The sequence below is a fragment of the Lithobates pipiens genome, unplaced genomic scaffold (genome assembly GCF_037356315.1).
Source record: "Lithobates pipiens isolate NorthernLeopardFrog02 unplaced genomic scaffold, aLitPip1_a1.2 Scaffold_18, whole genome shotgun sequence".
In the NCBI taxonomy this organism is placed as follows: Eukaryota; Metazoa; Chordata; class Amphibia; order Anura; family Ranidae; genus Lithobates; species Lithobates pipiens.
Window position 1 is genome coordinate 376,277,647 of NW_027507758.1, and position 21,310 is coordinate 376,298,956.

The window sequence follows — 21,310 nt, forward strand, 5'->3', positions numbered from 1 at the left end:
GAGAATCGAGCCACTGAACATCACCGATGGCTCAGTATCTCACTCCTCCCTGAGCAGAGCGATACTCACTGTCGTTTCTACTCTTCTCCACTGCACTCATTGGAGTGCTGAGCTGTGGAGGGGCAGGGAGCGGCCGTCTCATCAGCACGCTGAGACTACCATCAATCAAGGCAGCTGCCGGATCCAGACTTAGGAGGTCGGGATGACGCGCTGCTTCGACTGATCCTGGTGACATCAGTGGAGTGCGAACCTCAGACCACTCTCTGCTGAAAACTGGTCACAGGAGTGCAAAACGAATTGCACTCCTGTGTCCCAGAGGAGAAGTCCAGCCTTAAAAGCTCAGGCTTGACTTCTTCTTTTAAGGGGCATAACGCTTCAAGAGGTCAGGTGGTTAAAGGCAGATATGTACCGTATATACTCGAGTATAGGCCGACCCGAGTATAAGCCGAGGCCCCCAATTTACCCCCAAAAAACTGGGAAACCTATTGACTCGTGTATAAGCCGAGGGTGAGATATGCCTGTCCATCCCTGTGTGTGTGTCCATCCATCCATCCATCCCTGTGTGTGTGTGTGTCCATCCATCCATCCATCCCTGTGTGTGTGTGTGTCCATCCATCCATCCATCCCTGTGTGTGTGTGTGTGTCCATCCATCCATCCATCCCTGTGTGTGTGTCCGTCCATCCATCCATCCATCCATCCCTGTGTGTGTGTCCATCCATGTGTGTGTGTGTGTGTGTGTGTGTGTGAGGCCTTGTGTGTCCAGCCTACCTGTGTCCCCAGCCTCCGTCCGGTCCCGAGCCTCCGTCCGGTCCCGTCCCGTCCCGAGCCGAGCCTCCGTCCGGTCCGGTCCCGTCCCGTCCCGAGACTCCGTCCGGTCCCGTCCCGTCCCGAGCCGAGCCGAGCCTCCGTCCGGTCCCGTCCCAGGATCACCGCTCTTCGTCGGCGCCCATTTTCCTGTTCAAATGCCGCGCCTCCCTGTCTGTGATAGGCGGAACACAATTTCCCAGCAGTCTGTGTTCCGCCTATCACGGCCATCCTTTCATCCTCGTCCGTAGTACGAGGATGAGCGGATGTCCGTGATAGGCGGAACACAGGCTGCTGGGAAATTCAGTGTTCCGCCTATCACAGGCGAAGGCGGAGCCGGAGGCGCGGCTTTTGAATTAGAATAGAATGGCCGCTGTCTGTCTGCTCGACACGCTGATCGAGCAGGCAGACAGCGATGACTCGAGTATAAGCCGAGGGGGGCACTTTCAGCCTCAAAAAAGAGGCTGAAAATCTCGGCTTATACTCGAGTATATACGGTATGTAGCGCCGGGCTCCTGAAGAGCATGCGCTATGTTTTGTAAATTTAGTTTTTTCCTTGGGGTAATTTCAGTAAAATGTGGTCTTGGCATCAGTTTGCCTGGGCTATACTATGTTCTGCCTGGTCATAGGTGTAGGTATCACCTTTGACAGGCATTAGAACGCAGTCTGGTTGGACGCATGGGGTACCAATCTCTCTCTTGGAGTCAATCAGTGGGTGCGTTGTCTCGCTGGGTATTCCGGGAGAGGGTACTTAAGGTGCTGAGGTCACGTGGTTCTTGGTTCCGGTCCAGAAGTATGTTCTGACTCTGTGGTCCTGGTTCTCCTGACCAGCCCCCAGAGGCCCTCATGGCCTGGGGTGTGGATCCATCCGTTTCCGAGTCTCGGGACTGGCTAGTCCGGGCACAGTAATTGGAAGGAGGATTTCAAAGTGGTCCGGTGCCGTCTCGGGTTTGGAGAGGCCCAGCAACTCAAAACGCAACCTGGGGAGGTCTCTTCAGAAGAGGGCAACCGATGAGGCTGACTGCTCGGTAAGAGCCTGGAAGCTAAGCTGAAAGGACACCAAGTAAATCTGCATTCTTACGGTATCCCCGGACCGGCTGCAAGATACTGGTACTGTAAGAAAGTTCCTAATTTCATCCTTCAGTTACACCTAAGTTTCTGTGCTAACTTAAAGTTCTACAATCAAGTCTGTGGCAGAGACTTTTCTCATTTAAAGTTCTACGACCAAGTCTGTGGCAGAAACTTTGCTAAGCTTAAATGACCTGTCGGCTGCTAAATCCACAAACAGGTATTTATCCTGTAGTTGAAATATCCAGTTGCGAATGGCTATTCCCTGGATCATCTAGAGAGAGACATTTCAAGTGTCAGCAGTTCCAAAAGGACCTGAGCTTTACTACCCATACCCTCTATTCCCAACTGAGAGACTGTGTTCTGTTCAACGTTTTATGCAAAAAAAAAAATTCCCAAAAGGATTCAAGTGTCGGTCTCTGCAGTTTATTGGGCCATCAACCTAGAGAACCCCTAGACAAGAACGAGGTGGAAAAGGTAAGCCCAGCAAAAGCAGCCGCTCCTTCGGGGGTCAGTGCTACATTTATATATATATATATATTTTTTTTAATGAACAAACATGTCATACCTGCTCTGTGCAGTGGTTTTGCATAGTGCAACCCCAATCCTCTTCTTCTGGGGCTCCTGGATCCTCCCCCATGCTGTGTGTCCCCATAGCAAGTAGCCTGGCCCCATCCCCTCTTTCTCCTCATTGGTTCACTGGCTATGATTGACAGTAGCCGGAGCCACTGCCATCTTAGCCAATGAGCAAGAGGAGACCCAGAAGAGCCGCTTCTCTCGTGCACATTGCTGGATTGTGATGGTGCTCAGGTATTTTGGGGGGATGAATGAAGGTTAAAAAAAACCTGGAGCTTTTACACCCACTTTAATTCCAAGGTACCGCTTTCACGTAAAGCATACCTAAACCCAAGAACAAAATATGGTCGTATAGCAGATTTTTGACCAATGACTGCATTACTGAGGAGTGCTGTAACCCTAGGACAGGGATGCAGTGTGTTATGACTAGCAGGGCTATATAACACCTTCCTTTCTTCTCTAACAGGGAAGGTGTTTTGTAGTCCATGGAGATAGCTGAAACCTGTGATAACTGAACCCTTCCTGTACTTTTTGCCTCTGAACGGTTATCAGCAGTTTTGCACAGAGCAGCCCAGATCCTCCTCTTCTCAGGTCCCCCGCCGATGCCTTGGGCCCCCCACGCCCTGCTAAGTGCCCCCATAGCAAGCCGCTTGCTGTGGGACACTCGTGCATGCTTGCTCCCAAGCTGGCTCTCTGCGCCCATAACACACAGAGCAGCTCAGCCCTGCCTCCTGTTCCTGCCTCACTGGCTGTGATCAACAGCAACGGGAGCCAATGGACCCTGCTGTTGCATCTCCATCAATCAGCAGGGAGAGACCCAGGAGAGCCTTGGCTCTCGTGCAAATCTCTGGATTGAGATCAGGCTTAGGTAGGTATTGGGGGGGGCTGAAGGGGAAGCTGCACACTGAAGGTTTTTTTACTTTCATGCAAAAAAAACTTCAGCCTTTACAACCACTTTAATCTCTGCATCCCCAGCTCCAACTAGTGGCCAATATGCAGCATAGTTTTCTGAAATAACTCCAGTAAAAAATATACTGCTTTTTGACCACTAGATGGAGCCACTTGATCTATTCAAAAGCATAACATGACAATTCATTCAATGTACACAAATGATGTATAAGTAAATCCCTTAAAGTGATTGTCATGTGCAGGGAGTGCACATATTTCTTCAACCGCATGGTGAATGACCGTACGCTTCCTGTGTCTGGGTTATGCTGTGAGTTTGGATTTTACCTTCGGTAAACATATAATGTGCTTATCAGAGGGCTCACAGTGTGCACATGTGCCATCATTTTCCCATTAAATTAAATTTGTTAATCCAGCTGCAAGGTAAAATTGCACAACATTTACATCAGTCAGGGTTTAATACAGTATGTAAGTCAGACAATTATTATTCCAAACCCTAAAGAGCATCTTTACATTAGGTGCTATCCATGCTGCTCCCTCTTCCCTGTTTTTAGAATTATATATATATGAATATTTATACATTTTTAATATTTGCACATTTTTTTCCGCTTAAAATACACTACATGGAGAGTTTTTGTTTTGTAGGCTGTCTATACAACACAGAAGAGAGGAAACAGTCTATGGAGATGTTTTTCTCTCTCATCCATTGAGAGACACAGCTTCATGGTAGTAAGCAACCAAGGGCTATAATGCCACTTATAAAAGAAATTTACACTAGGAATATAGATACTGAAAGCCAACCCCTAGAGGCGATAAACCACCCACCTGCCCAGTTATGCGTTGTGTCCACAGGGGATGTCTCCTTCCCCTCTGCTGTATTCACTTGAATTGGAAGACTACTTATAATTATAGCTACTGGATGATTCATGTCAGATATTGAAAATTCTAAAACTCTTCCGAGGTAGCCCCCATGTGCAGAATTTTCTTAGTATACTGGTGCTCTCAGCAGTTGGAAGTGTCATCCTGTCTGTTCAAATGGCACAGTGCTCCTCCATCCATGCCAGTCATCTGGGGATTCTTTGCAGACTTTTTGGGACCAGAACTTCAGCAGTTATTTGTCCTCATCATTGAATACTTTCAAGGGTGACTTGCAGGCTATTTACTGTATTGAGGAATCTTTCCTCTATTTTCGTACATGAGGCCGTGTGAAACATCTACAGTAGCTGCGATTTTCTGGCTGGGCAGTATCCGTGTAAATGTGGATTTCTCCATTTCTCTCGGAATTCCCTATATTTTCCATGCAGTATATTTTTAAACTGTGTTGGCCCTCCTTTTAATTGTTACTGCTGGGACTGTGTGCTTTTTTATTTTTTTTTTAAGCAACCAGGCACAGTTTGCCTGAACTATATAGATGGTGCAGTATGCCAAAATAATTTTTCTGTTAACTCTCCATGGTCTCATCAGACCAGCCAGATCTGTTCTCTCAAGAAACAGTGTTCCACCCTGCTCCCCTTATTTTGTCCCAACTTCAACCATTGGAAGCAAACATAATGCAATGGATGTCAAAGAAAAACCCTGCCATTGGCATTAACCTTAAAGTGGTTGTAAGCCCCATTCATGAAATTTGATCTAGACAAGGAGAGGGGCGCCTCTGAGTATATATCAATAACAATTTATTATACAAACAATCTCCACTCACATGGAAGAAAGTAAAGTTGCATTCGGGCACATCTCTCGGGTGACGAGGTGGGACTACAGGTTGCAGTGAGTCTGCTTTAAGCTTGGAGGGTGCAGCACATCAATCAACAGTCCGGATGGTGTAGAACTGCAAGTCACAGCAAGTCCTCTGGGTACTGGGCAGTTGCAGTACTTGAAAGCTCAGAAAGAGTATGTAGAGGCTTGGTAGAATAGTCCACTCAGTGGGGGTAGAATCCGGAAGGGATGGGGACAATGCAGCGCCAGAGCCTGTATGAAGCCACGCTGCAGCTTCGTTTACCTGTCTGTCATCTGCGATGATGGAGAGCGGCTGTGCGGTGAAATTCCAAAATGAGGTCTGGAAAGCAAACAGTACGGCGCCAGGCAGTGACGTCACTAACGTGCAACGCATTCCGAGCCAGCATGCTATGGATATTGGCATAGCTGCGCTCCTTTTTCAAGCAGAATAGTGAGGAGTCCAATTGCAGTATTTTTATGATGAAACAAGAGGTGGGGTAAGAGAAAATATATGCAACAAGGGGGCTGATTGGTGGATAGCAATACATAATTATAGCAGCGGATGGAAAAAAACAAACTAAACGTTCAACCTACCATAAATAATTGAGCAAAGAGAAATAGGCTATTAAATAATGCAAAAAAAAAAATATTTAAAAAGGAGAATTTCATCTGGAGCAGGTCTCATACCATAAATAACACATTGTATACATGTATATTAGAATATTAGAATTTTGATAATGATGATGCCGAGTAGAAAAATATTTTTAAAAAACAAAGTAGGAGCATGTAAAGGGAGTGTGCCCAAATGAACTAACTGATATATGTATACATATATTGAATAAGCTTATTAATTATGTTGAGAATTAAAAAATGCAAATCAAAAATTGATAAATAAAAGTACTATAAAATAGTGTATCATATATTGTAAATAAACATATATACTACATACAAATTCACCACACATAAAAAAATATACATATGGTGAAAAATGCATACAATCAATAAAATATATATACAGGTGTGTGTGTGTGTGTGTGTGTGTGTGTGTGTATATATATATATATATATATATATATATATATATATATATATATATATATATATATATAAAATATAGGAATGAGGGGAAAAAGCGATGGGTGCGGGGGAAGGAAAGTGGTAGAGGAAAGGGGTCTGGTGGGAAACAATGGAAATTTTGAAGTGGAGCTAGTCTAATTCATGACATATAGTATCATCTATGGTCATGGTCAGATTACTACTCACTGGGTTACAAACCATCCATCACCATGTATAAGATAGAAAGGAAATATAGGAACCTGTGGTGGAAATAACAAAAATAATTTTATGAACTGATAAAATCCAATAACCCATCAAGAAAAAAAAAATGTAAATACAGTAGCAATCTCGATACCCTTGTTTAGGCCACCTGCCGAGAGAACATCAAGATTGTAGATCTAGAAAGTCTCTGGCGCATAATTTCTTAAAACTTTTGGCTTCTGTCAGTGTTTTCGGGATTTGTTCGATGACCCAGACTGTTAGGCCAATTATAGATTTTTTTATGGAATTCAGCAAAATGGCGTGGGACAATATACAGTACATGTCCTTTCCCCCCTCCATGAGACTTCTGTGCTGACCGAACCGCTGCCTAAGAGGGCAGATTGTGCAACCAACATGGATCAACCCACAGGGGCATGCAAGGCCATACACCACAAAATCAGATGAGCAATTGTAAAAATGCTATAATGGATACGTTTTTCCTTTTGAGAAAAAAGATTTTTTGCAATGTTGGACAAAGGAACAGGTTTTACACAAAATGTTTTTGCATTGGTACATGCCTATTAGGGGTAGAAGAGTAGTGGTACTGGGGGTAGTGTGAATGGTTTTTAGTTTTCTGAGGGCAATTTTTTTTTTGCGGTTGGGGGCTTTACAGTAGGTACCGGTGGGTGGATGGTTTTGAGATTGGGGTCTTGTAAAATATTCCAGTCATTATTGAGTATTTTTTCCATTTTCTTTTTGTATTGAAAGTGAAAGGTGACGAATCTTGTGGAATTGTCTGTAGGTTCTTTTTTAGCTTTGGCAGGTTTGCCATTAGAATAGAAGTTACGTGCTTTATCTACTAACAAAATTTGGGAAATTTAAGAGACCTAGACGATTTCAATTCCAACCCAGTCTTTAATTGGAAACTAAAATCTACACGATCATCTTATGATTCCTGACTGACATGTCCTTCTAATTTCCAGTCCACATTACCTACCTCACTTCACAGACCCATAGCCCTTGTACACACGGTCGGACATTCTGCCAACCAAATCCGTTGGATTTTGTCCGACGGATTGTGTCATAAGCCGTGTACGGCGGGACTAGAAAAGGGAAGTTCAGCACCATGTCCGACACCCTTTGGGCTCCTTCTGCTGATCTCGTGTTAGTAGAAGTTTGGTGAGAGACGATTCGCGCTTTTCAGATTTGTGATTCAGATCACTACTGCTCTTCGGTTTGTGCTTGTCTTTGCGTATCTGATAATCAGTGCATGCAGTCAGGAAGTATTTGTTGATCATTGTGGACTATATCTTGGTATAGTACGCTTTGAAAGGCATTTTTTATTGTCTGGTTGCTTCTGCTATTCAGGTCGTTCTTTCAGGCCTTGCTGTTTATCGGAGCTTTCTGGTGTCCGTTCTGACGAGCCGACCGTTTTCAAACCATGTTTCGCCTACGTACTCGTTGTAGAGTTTGTGCTGTGCAGGGGCTTCATGTTGGGGTTGTTACTTTGACACAAGCCCGGTCCATGAACAGGGAGGGGAGTCGTTTGTGGAGCAAGAATTGGTTGTGCCAGCGTGACCAGTTCTCGCACATGCCTTTGCTCCGTGAGATCTGGGAGAATAATCCTGATGATTTCAGGAATTATCTCCGGATGACGGACCCTGTTTTTCACCGTCTGCTGGCTTTGCTGACCCCTTATATCACCAGACAGGATACCTGCATGTGGCAAGCCATCACTCCGGAGCAGAGGCTCATTGCCACGTTGCGCTACTTGGCGACTGGGAGAAGCCTTCAGGACCTCAAGTTCTCTACAGGCATCTCCCCCCAGGCTCTGGGGATCATAATTCCAGAGACCTGTTCTGCCATCATTCAGGTCCTGCAGAAGGACTATATGAAGGTAAGTTTTATCCTTTAACATCACATTCTATGTATTTAATGCTTGCTAATGTCTTGCATTTCTTTCCTCATTCCCTAATTACCATCATTGCAATATGCTCTAATTCATATGCTCTGCCCCTTTGTCCTCTTGCATATTTGCCTCACTAACTTCCCCACCATGCTCTTCTTGGCCCATAAAACTATAGGCTAGTCACTGACCAATGTCTTTTGTCAGCTCCATAGTATTGCTTTCCCCTAAACACCCCCTAAAATGTCTACAAATGTGATGTGTGTGCTTCAATTCATGCAGAGTGACTTTTTTTTTTTTTGGGGGGGGTTGTGCCAAACTCATTAAGAACCCCCCTCCCCCCAACTGCTAGCTCAGCTGATAGAAATCCTCTATCTGCTGACTTTACCAAACCCAATACACACTATACCTACCTTTTTGATGCTCACATTTATGGACGAATTCACCAAAGCATGTAGTGCAAGGGCCTGCCTCAATACTTTCAAATGCAATATATATATATTTTTTTAACCTATTAATTATCTGGATATGTAATAGCATAATGTCAAAAAGTGCTTCCATTTTGGTTTCTTTTTGGCATTATGACACTTCTTACCTGTCCGGTGGGCTGCCAATAGTGTAACTAAGGAGGGGCTTCCTAAAGTAGCACACATTATTTATCCATTCAGCTCTCAATCAAGTGGAGAGGGTTACCTGTCCTAAACACCCCCCCCCCCCTCATTTTTTAGCAAGGACCCATCAGATGGGGGATGTGGGGGAGGGATCGGGGGGTGATGACTCTCATAAGGGAACCTTAGACTTTAGGCTTTAAATACTCAGTTCCCAAAATGTTATACTAATTTTGACCAAAAATGCTGGTGTCTAATCTGCTTGCAATGTTGATTTGTCAAATTACTAATTTTTGTTCTTGTTTCACTCCACAGTGTCCTTCAACGCCACAGGAATGGCAGACTGTGGCCTCCCACTTTGCCAGTCGTTGGGACTTTCCCAATTGTGGAGGAGCAATAGATGGGAAGCACGTCCACATTGTCCCACCACCCAACTCGGGGTCGTACTATTATAATTATAAGGGGTTTCATAGTATTGTGATGTTGGCAGTTGTGTCTGTGACATATGACTTTTTCTATGTGGACGTTGGGCAAAATGGACGGATGTCGGATGGTGGAGTCTTCGCACGGACGGAGTTCTACTGGCGTCTCCAGAGTGGCAGTCTGGGCTTGCCACCCCCAGAGGAGAATCAGGAAGGACTCCCGTTTGTCTTTGTCGCGCATGAGGCGTTTGCCCTGGCGAACCATCTGATGCGGCCTTTCCCCATGAGGACCCTCACCCCAGAGCAGAGGATTTTTAATTTCCGCCTGTCCAGAGCCCGAAGAGTGGTGGAGAACACTTTTGGTATACTGGCCAGCCGGTTCCGCCTTTTTCTTACGCCTATTCACATGGCGGAATACAAACTGAATCACATAGTGCTGGCGTGCTGTGTCCTGCACAATTTTATGAAAAAAGTTTCTGTGAACTATGCGGTCTCAGTTGGCCAACAAGAAGCAGACTTGCTGGAAAATGAAGATAACCTCACGGGCCTTGAACATGCTCATCCTGGCTTGCCCCCCCAAAGCGCCCGTGAGGTTAGAACACAATACATGGACTACTTTGTGGGTAGGGGGGCCATTGATATGCCAGACAATGTCTGAGCGGCATTTTAAGAATATATTTTTATCTGAAACTCCTTCATTTACTGCTTGGCTTGGTTTTAGGTGTCTCCTAGGTTTATTTAGGTTTTTTTCAAGTTGTGCCTTTTTCACCAACAGTGCAAACCCAAGTTCAGAGCGAGATGAGGAGACAGTCTCTTCTTCAGATAATCGTATTATGTTGTGGATCTGCTACACACACACCTTCTTTTTGTAACTAATGTATGTAGTGCATTACTGACCAAAATCGTGCTCATTTTCTGCACCATGGCAGGAAAATGGCATGATTGTCCAAATTTACACCTCACTGTGGGTGTTTTTTTCTAAAGGCACATCCACTATGCACTACAAGTGCACTGCAAAAGTACACCTGAAACTGCACTTGGAGTGCAAAGTGGAGTTGCCTTTATTAAATCACACTCCTTCTCAGCACAAACTAAAATTTTACTCCAAATACATTTTTGGTGCAATGAAAAAGGAAGCCACACATTGTTGATAATTAAAGCGGAGGTCCACCCTAAAGTGGACCTTCCACTCATTGGAACCCTCTCCCCCTCCGGCGCCACAATTGCCACCTTTCAGGGGGGAGGGGGGTGCAGGTACCTGTACAGTACAGGTATCTGCACCCACTTCCGGCGTAGATTCTGCAGAAGGTACGCCCCTTTCCGCAGACTCTACACCCCTTTCCGAAGGTCCCCCGCTGCCTGCTGGGAAACACACAGATCCCAGAGACAGCGGGGACCATCCTTATTGCACAGCACGACTCGCGCATACGCAGTAGGGAACCGGGAAATGAAGCCGAAAGGCTCCACTTCCTGATTCCCATACCCAAGATGGCGGCGGCAGCACCCGAGAGACGATCGAGAAAACGGCTTCGGGTGCCGACATCGCGGGCGCGCTGGGCGGGTAAGTGTCATTATTTTAAAAGTCAGCAGCTGCAGTATTTGTAGCTGCTGGCTTTTAAAAAAAAAAAAAAAAAGAAACGGCAGACTCCCGCTTTAAACTTTTTAATACAAGCACATTCACATGTGCATTTCGAAAAGGTTTTTTACAACAAACCAAGAAATTGTGTGTATCAAAAACAGAGTTTAATCAAAATTTGGTTTACTTGGTGTTTTTGTGTAAACAGGCATGTATCAAACTGTAAAATACAGAACACAGGAACTTACAAAGTTCAACTTTGAAAAGTGAAGCCAATATCAGACATGAGTATGTACAAACTGGGCTGATATTGCCTTCATCACATGGGGTGTCACCCCTGAAAAATCCAAATTTGGAAGATGCACACAGTGTGTCAACATGTGCTATCTATATTTCTCACTCAACAAATATGAGTGGGAGAGTTATTTCTCACGCAAAGATATGGGGGGGGAGGGGGGTATTATCCCTTAACACAATATGAAACTCTTCTCCTCTAGCTAGAAGTGCATATGATATAGTTATATTTATATAAATTATCAGACACTGAAATAAACCTAGGCTTTTAAAAATATTTAAAGATTTTTTTTTTAATTAGTAAACGCACTACAGGGGTGCCTGCACCTAGACCCCCACACAAGAAATATAATACTTGTTTGACCAGAAAGGTAAGTTCAGTGTAATTGTGGTACACCAATACGAACAATATAGTTAGAAGAATTATCAGAAAAATAAACGCACTGCAGAGCCAGCTATAGTCAGCTGACTAAACATGCACCAGAATGGAAATATAAGCTTAGCTCCGTCACCTTCAGCAGACCCAGCAAGCAAAAAAGTGCTATGTGCTAATAAAACCAGGGTAAATAAATAACTACATGTCTCTTGGTGCAATGTATAAAACTTAATTTAAAATAAAAGTGAAATCAGGTGACCAAAATAGATTAATAAACCTAGGCTTTTCAGAAGATAGAATAAACATGATGTGAGAAAAAATGATAAAATTAAAAAATCTGTTTCTAAACGAAAAAGAAATACCTTACAGAGCCTCTATATCAGGTATATAAGGTTTAACTCGTTGAGAAGTGCTAAGTGCAATAAATTAATAAACGTGAATTTCATAAGGTAGACCAAAACATAGTGTGGAAAAAAATAGATAAAAGTAAATACCCTACAGAGCCACTAGATTAGTATGTTAAGCTTTTAAAAAAAAACACACAATTCCAAAAGTGCTAAGTGCAATAAAGATTAGGTACCGATACGCTAAAGAGACTCTAGAGCAACATATGTGAAAGCAAAAGTGCATAAGTAACAAAATAATAAACACACTACAGAGCCAAGTTCATATGTGCAGTGAGCTGCACGTGGATCAGCAAGCTGCTGAATCTACTTTAGCAAATTAGTCCAACACACAGGTGATGGGAGGGAACAGTGAGGGCACTTCAACAGTATATATATAGTTCCTCAAGGTGCTCGTATTTTTGTTGTAACTGTGCAATCTGATTGGAGAAACACCGCTTCCCAGTGGATTCCTTTTTTCGTGACCATACACTCAGGTGGGCAGTGGCCCCTTACCTTATGGTAAGGCAAAAAACGCCTTAAGCTGGAGGTCTCTTTAAGTTTCTTCCCACCAGGTTAAAACTTCTCCTTTCCAATGTGTTTGGAGCTCCAGGGGACCATGGTAAATTAATACAAGAGGGGTACCATAGTGTAGTCATTTTGAATGATAACCAGTTTAATAAAGAAAATTACACAAGGTACTCACAATTTTTCATTCATAAAATATCAGTGTAAAAAATGAGTAGCGAACTCGTATCTCTATGGAGCAGCAGAGGGTGTCCTCATCACGTGACTTCATCAGGGATCCTCTGCTGCTGCATAGAGATACCGTAAGAGTTCACTACTCGTTTTTACACTGATATTTTATGAATAAAAAATTGTGAGTACCTTGTGTAATTTTCTTTTTTCTCACATCATGTTTATTCTATCTTATGATAAGCATGTTTATTAATCTATTTTGGTCACCTGATTTCACTTTTATTTTAAATTAAGTGTTATACATTGCACCAAGAGACATGTAGTTATTTATTTACCCTGGTTTTATTAGCACATAGCACTTTTTTGCTTGCTGGGTCTGCTGAAGGTGACGGAGCTAAGCTTATATTTCCATTCTGGTGCATGTTTAGTCAGCTGACTATAGCTGGCTCTGCAGTGCGTTTATTTTTCTGATAATTCTTCTGACTATATTGTTCGTATTGGTGTACCACGATTACACTGAACTTAACTTTCTGGTCAAACAAGTATTATATTTCTTGTGTGGGGTCTAGGTGCAGGCACCTCTGTAGTGCGTTTACTAATTAAAAAAAAAAATCTTAAATTTTTTTTAATAGCCTGGGTTTATTTCAGTGTCTGATAATTTATATAAATATAACTATATCATATGCACTTCTAGCTAGAGGGGGGAAGAGTTTCATATTCTGTTAAGGGATAATACCCCTCCCCCATATCTTTGAGTGAGAATTAACTCTCCCACTCATATTTGTTGAGTGAGAAATATAGGGAACTATCCCCTCCCGTGTAATACCTTAAACCAGAACAGCGTGACACCAACCTACCTTCACATTATAACTAAGTGGATTTGGTTTGATCCATCTCTGTGAACGTAGCAGTTCCTCGATCTATCTCATAATAGTGGCAGCGCAGGAATAACTACCCCATTAACCTGTGCTATTTCCCATCATGGGGGATCAATGTACATGCTTTGGGGCTGCAACCCCTTCATCTCAGACACTTTCCACAAAACACGTACATTGATCCCCCATGATGGGAGATAGCGCATGTTTACACACTCTGTGCATCTTCCAAATTTGTAATTTCGAGAAATACAAAATTTTTTGTTTAAAATATCAAAAATAAAACCCTATCTAGTTTTGTGTGTTTCACACTCTCCCCAAAACATCAATGATGTTCTTCATTTTATTTTTAACATCATTGATGTTTTGCTGTATATTTTCCAAATCCCGATTGCACCCCATTATCTCCCCAATCAGGATCTGGGCACTTTCACTGGTAAAACGGGAATCTTCTTCCACATCACCTACAAAAAAAAGAAAAAAAACACACCATGTAATAAAAATATGGTGACATACATTGATGAGCTTACCGGAAGCTGTGTTTTCCGACACTCACCTGTTGTGGTGACAATTTGCCCAACCTCCACGATCTCTCCTTCCTCCTCCTGCTCCTCTGTTTCTGCTTTTGGAAGTTGCCCTTCTTTGGGAGGGGTGCGGTCCCTGGTGTCCTCATATTTGCCGAGTCTTCTCTCCCCTATGGGAATGGAAAAAAATAAAGAATTGGCACACAGAGGGCAGAATTAACAATATGAAACATTGTTTGGAAGTGTTGTACAATTGTTTATTTTGGCCGAGCTTCAAGGTCATAACATTATTGGGGACACTGTGTTCAGCTAGAATACTTGCCTGCAGAACGATATTTCCTACGAACGAATGAAACCATGAACTTGAAAGTGGCCATTTTAAACTGCACAACATGAAATCAAAGCACATGGAGCAGGATGCAAGCAATCATAATCATATGAACACACGACAACTACTTACTTTTGTCAAGAACACGCTTGATCCTTATGTACTGCTCGTGCTCCCTCAGTTTCAGGTCTGACCAGCGTTTTCTCAGTTGATCCTTGGATCGTCGTACCCCAAAATTCTTATGAAGACTCTTCACAACTTTAGTCATGATCTTGGCCTTTCTGATATTTGAGTTTGGGTAAGGTCCATACTTCCCATCATAGTCGGTCCTGTTTAATATGTCCACCATCTCCAACATCTCTCCAAAAGACATATTTGAGGCCTTAAATCTTCTCTTCCTGGATCGGGACGTGTCGGGCTCCGGGCTTTCCTCACCCTCCTCCTCGTTAGTGGAACTATTATTAGTGCGCACCTGTGTTCTCTGCGCCATGTGCTCTCCCCACTGCACCGGAAGCGAAGGGGCGGGGAATAGTCTAAAAAGAACGTCAGGGGCGGGCGGAGTTTCACGCATGCGCACTGTATATAAAACGCAACACGCGTGTGTCGTCCGTACGATCGGTGAACAGAGGGAGAAGCTGACGTGACGAACGTGCAAACGAAGGTTACATTTTGAACTTGGTACATCACTAGGCTACACTGCTTCTAGATTGAGGCCTGCATTAGTGGAGTTTAGACTGACATTAAGGTTTGTCTTGTGGTGTCTTGCAGACATTATGTACGGCTTCAACGACCATAGCTTCCTCCCTCTGTTCATCGATAAATACAGAGACATGCCCTTCCTGTGGCAAGCAACACACCCACTATATAGTAACAAACAAGAGGCAGGCAGCGCTGGAGAAACTGGTTGAGTTTGTGAAGCCGGTGGTCCCCAGGGCAGACGTCAACTATTTAAAAAAGAAAATTGGTAGCCTCAGGAGTACATATATGAGGGAGAGGAGCGAGGTGCTGAAGTCCATGCAATCTGGAGCTTCAGCAGATGATGTTTATGTCCCCACCCTGGGGTGTTATGACAGGATGCATTTTCTGGCAGACCAGGCTGAGGTCAGAGAATACCTCTCTACTCTTCCTTCCACGCGTCCTTCTATGCTCCATTCCACACCGGATGAGTCTTCCGACGCCCAACCTGGGCCTTCCACTCAGGAAGAACTGGAGGAGCCCAGCTTGAGCCAGGTATTGTATTGTTGTACATATTTGTGGAGTCAAAATGAATGATCTTAACTTGATTTTTGCTCACTAATTGCTGAGATTTGAAAGTGTTTCACATATCAATAGACAGTAGTGGCCAAAACCTTTGGGACAAGAAAGAAAAATGTTGGGCACAGAATGATAGTCTTTTCTATTGGTTAACAATTTGCAACAGTGTTGATGTGAACATTGTGTGTGTTTGATGAGCCAAAAACTCAAACTATGTCCCTTTTTCATACACAGGAAGAACTCAGCCAGGAACAGGAGGGTGTGGAATGCAGCAGCCAGGAGGTGGCTGTGGAAAGTGGCAGCCAGGAGGAGGCAGGGGTAAGCGGCAGCCAGGCGGTGGACAGCCAAAGGAGCCTCACTGAATGCCAGGTCCCTCCCCTCCGCCTTCCACGCAAAAGGGGGGGAATGTTGAGGAGTCAGCCCTGAGGCTGATTGGTGAGGCTTCTGCGGCACTCCACGCAAAACCCACCTACCAAGAGTCCTTTGCCGCCTTGGTTGCATGCAAGCTTGATAAAATGGAGCAGGGGCAACAGATCTTGTGTGAGGAAGTTATTCTCCACACCCTCAACAAGGGTCTGTTGGGCAAAATGACACAAGAAACACACTTGTGTGGTTTGGCCCATGCCCCTGCTCCTCCTCCTTCTGCCACACCTCCAGCACCACAGCCACAGCCTGGAAGGAAGCGTGGAAGAAAGACCAGAGTGTGATGACCTGGGTTCAGTCTGGTCTAACAGAAGATGCAGCCTGTTGTAGTACCACAGCCTGGGAACATAGATGTCATCTGCTGCTGTTCTGGGTTTCATGGACTTCAGGACCAGACTTCTCTCCCTCAGACATGTACTCCTCAGGCCACCAATTTTTGCGTTTAAATAGTTGTGTCCCCTGGGGGCCAAAGGCTTCGCTAATCTCCCCAGTTTTTACATCGCTGCCTCCCTCTTTAGCTGTTACTGACACCGAAATAAAGGTAATTTTTGAAGAAATACTTGCGTATGTTTTTTCCTTCCAAAAGGCCAGTTTATTTGTGAGCAGGCAGGTACATTTCCAAAAATAAAAAGTGAAATGAATAACAAGGGTACCAACACTAAACAACCTCCTGTAGATTAAAAAAGAAAAACAAAATATCAAAAATAGAATAATGTTGTGGTAAGTTTACACACCAAAAAAAAACAAAAAAGGAGAAATTAGCAAACTGTCTTTAAAGGAGATTTTTAGGGAATCCAAAAAAAATAACATCCCAAAAAGAATAAACAAAATCTAAAATTGTGTAGATGTGACGCAAACTAAAATTGTATTGCTGAAATGGTTAAAAAAGAGTAATGAAATACGTTTGGGAGAAGTGTGTGCGACTATGAGCATCAAAAGAAGTTCATTCTTGCAGCATTGTAAAGAACAAGAGAATGTGCTTCATGAAAGAATTTTTAACATTGCAGCGTGACGAATGTGCTATATCGCTTACGAGCAGTAGTTTTACCTGAACGAGCGCTTCCGTGTCGGAATTTGAATGGGAGCATGCGTGGCACCTTGTCCGTCGGAGTAGGCTACACATGATCGGAGTATGTCCGATCAGACCAGTTTGTCTGAAAATATTTCCAGCAAGTTGGAAAATTGGGTCCGACGGATATTCCGACAGAATCAGTTCGATGCATACCACACACAGTCGGATTATCCGACAAAACGGTCCGATAGAACACATTTTGTCGGAATCTCCGACCGTGTGTACAAGGGCATACACACTCCACATCCCTATCATCACCCTCCCGTTATACCACCCTTTTATCAAAAAAACCCTTATGTGAATTTCTACACCCAACACTAACTCTCAACCTCCTTTTTCCTCGTCTAGCAATCCCATTCGTACTCTATCCAAACATCAAACTCCCAAAACTAGTAACCTATTCGCAGACCTCAATTGGTTTTACAACAGACCTGCCCACACATGTGGAAACGGGGTTAGTAAAACCTGTAGGCCTACACTCAGTCATACTCGAGGTGCTCTTCAACAGAATACCATACAACCCACTGCTACCCAATCCACTTCTCTTTTCTCTATAACATCACTAACATATCCCAGTTCTGCAATCAATATCCCTGTGAACCCTGTTGATGAATTCATGGATGCTCACTCATCAATGGATAATCCTGAAAATGCTGTTGATCCAACTAGAGCAATTTGCTTAACCAATTCAGTGATCCCTCCTCCATCCGTAGCCATTCACCTGACCAATCATAGGTCCGTGGACTATCAAGAACCCTTGAGTTCTGATCACACTCCAAATAATACCTCTTCCGAAGTAATTTACACCCCACACCTCACCCATTTCTGTAGATCCCATCACTTTTTTAGTTCTCAGTCCTCCTCGAGCCAACCCAAAAAAAAAAGAAAACTCACCGGAGAGGCTGCAGAGGAAGATGACAAAAAAGTCCAGGAACCAACACACCAAAATCCCACAAACTATAAAGATATTCAATTTATCTTCTCATAACCTCTCTATTGCAGACACTACTCTGCTTAGTCGAGGACTCAATTTTACCCCCATTAAGAATCCAAATCCCTTCCTCTTATTCAAAGATAAAGATAAAAAAACTTTACTTTCTTCCATGTGAGTGGATATTGTTTTTTTATAATAAATTATTATTGATATATACTCAGTCGTCCCTCTCCTTGTCTTTCTCCGTGATGGCAGCCCTGAAAGACTCGCCTATTTTTTCCCCCACATTAGCTGTTGCACTATTATGAACTACATATTGTCATTTTGAGGTATCTGAGCATTGTGCCTTTTTACTTGTCAAATGAAATTCGACATAGGCACATATATCTGTAGTGTGTACTCGTGTCTCTCCAAAGCTCTATGTGCCGGATCTTTCTACTGCTCCATCCCTCTGTTATCAGCAGAGTCACTTCTGACAAGTTCTTAGACACGAGATAGCAGCTGAAATTTTGTGTCAGGAAGGTAGGTAGACAAGCATGGTCTATTCAGAGTACAGCTCTGCATATTCCTGCATCCTCTGCCAATGTGGAGTGGGGGTGTGTGCCTTTCCGCCAATCAGCTCTCACAGTGTAAGTCCAGACTCCACACCCACCCCATGTGCAGCTGAAACGGGAAGAAAAGATTTGTAACACAATCTGCACATTCCAAAGAGTGTAGAAAGGGAAAGACAGCAGATATACATGTAAGACTTGTGTAGGGAGATTTGTTTTAGCTCTGTGTATCATCTGAGACTGTTCATTTCACTGGGTATAGGAGAGGGTTCACAACCACTTTAAGTCTCCAAGTACATTTTTATTAGTTTATAAGGGGCAAATGCACAATACAGTGTACACTAATGGATAAAGGGCAGAAGTGCTGTGTCAGGCAGTAACTCTTCTTGCTGAGTCATCTGAAATGCTAAAAAGCATCCTGTCTGATCCCTTGGATAATTTTGCCATATACCTTGTTTCTAGTGACCCTCAAACCATTAACTTCCCGTTTTAAGCCATGCCTTTGCACTTCCTGTTTGCCAGATTATTGTGCTCTCCAGCCAATATCTTACTCCTTTGCATACCCGCAGATGTCCTTATCTTCACTATTCTGATTCAGACTGTTGTGAAGCAATCTATCCCTTGTGAGACCTCTGCTTGGCCTGTATAAGCAGATATAATCACTGAGGTCAATCCACATCAGATAGCTTGAACTCGCCAATACTGATTTCTATCCACAGATTCTTTATTCTGATCATCAGATGAACAGGTTGTGGTATTGTGCGGTCAAAAGATATTGTCTGTAACTTGCAATGTAGAATACATGTGCTCTGCTACATGAGGCTTGTTACTCCATTGATGGCACAGGAAGTACAAAACACAGGCAGAAGGGTGGAGCATTACACACAAAGGAAGTATGTCATAACATAAGGGGAAATAACTTGAGAACACAAGTGCATTACCACAAAAGTTCACTAGATGGCAGCATGTGAACTAAACTTAAAGGTCCATAGAAAAGTGGTTAGGAAAACAATAAAAAAAAAAAATATATATATATATATATATATATATATATTTATATTCCCCCGTTGGGGCAGCACATTCGCTATTACTCCTTATGGACCTTTTGGCTTGTTCCTTAACTACCCTTCTGCTTGATCCCAACCTACAACTATTTGTCATCAACCTTTGGCTTGCTCCTCGGTTATGCTTCCACTTAATCCCTACCTGCAACCTCTTATTACCAACCTTTGCCTTTTTTACTGACTATGCTTCAGCTTGATTCCTATCTGCTATAGGATCCTGGCTTGCTCACCTCCTGAAGGGGTGATTACTGTGACCTGGAAATAACATGCAGCAAAACCCATCTCAACCATTAGAAGCACTGATGAATACTGAGATGTGGTTAGACCCCTAAACTTGGGACATCTGCCAGGGTGACCTGCTTGTGTACTTATAGAGCTGTTCAGTGGGCGCCTCTCTTCTCCTATATAGCTACTTATTGCCGAACCTTATCCCATGACCGTGACAATTATATTCTTGGTGCTTGCTCAATAACAAAGATACTAGACATGTAGAAGACTTGCAGAAGATGACAACGGCTGCAAACAAAGCAACAAGGTGGAGTGTAGACTTTGCAAAGCTGGAGCAGCTCACACTGAGGGTTATGAAGCCATTATGTGCAAGTGTGCTGTACACATGAGCACAATATGGCAACAGCTACTGGTACCTGTAGCAGATTTAGGTCTGCATTGAGAATAAAACCCCAATAGTATTTTAGCTTGCAATTTGTGCATCAAATTGGACCAAGAACTGATTGGCAAAGAAAGGTAAAGAAAGGTGAAGTGCCTAAAATCTGAAGTAATATTCAGAAAAGTCTGTTTTCACTTTGCATGAATGCTTTTAACAAACACACATGTAACACACGTGTAACAAACATGCTATTTTTTAACCACTTGCCTACTGGGCACTTAAACACCTCCTGCCCAGATCAATTTTCAGCTTTCGGTGCTCTCATACTTTGAATGACAACTACTCCGTGATGCAACACTGTACCCAAATTAAATTAAGCTTTCTTTTGGTGGTATTTGATCACCTCTTCGTTTTTTATTTTTTGCGCTATAAATGAAAAAAGACCGAAAACTTTGAAAAAAAACGCATTTTCTTTGTTTCTGTGATAAAAAATTTCAAATTATAAATTTTTCTTCATAAATTTTGGCCACAATTTATACTGCTACATATCTTTGGTAAAAATAACCCAAATGAGTGGATATTATTTGATCTTTGTGAAAGTTAGAGAGTCTACAAGCTGTGGTGTGAATTGCACAAAATTGATCACATCTGATGTACTGGTGGTCTATCATTTCTTGTGACCTGAATAAGCCAGGAAAGTAAAAATACCCCTCAAGTGACCCCTTTTTTGAAAGTAGACATTCCAAGGTATTTAGTAAGAGGCATGGTGAGCTTTTTGATGTTGTCATTTTTTTCCCACAATTCTTTGCAAAATGAAGATTTTTTATTTTGTTTTAATTTTTTCCACAAAATTGTCATTGTAATAGGTTATTTCTCTCACGTGGCATGTGTATACCCCAAATAATGCCCCAAAATAAATTCTGCTACTCCCCCTGAGTATTACGATACCACATGTGTGGGACTTTTCCACAGCCTGACCACATAGAGAGGCCCAACATGCAGGGAGCACCGTCCTGTGTTCTAGGAGCATAAATTACACATCTAACTTGTTGACTACCTATTACACTTTTGAAGGCCCTGGAGCACCAG

General features: G+C 43.1%; 1 protein-coding gene across 2 annotated transcripts in view; it reads left to right on the plus strand.

Moving 5' to 3' along the window:
• Nucleotides 1-21,310, plus strand: part of CLCN2 (chloride voltage-gated channel 2) — a 521,510-nt gene that overhangs the window by 345,088 nt on the left and 155,112 nt on the right. The gene's annotated exons all lie outside the window — the stretch shown is intronic.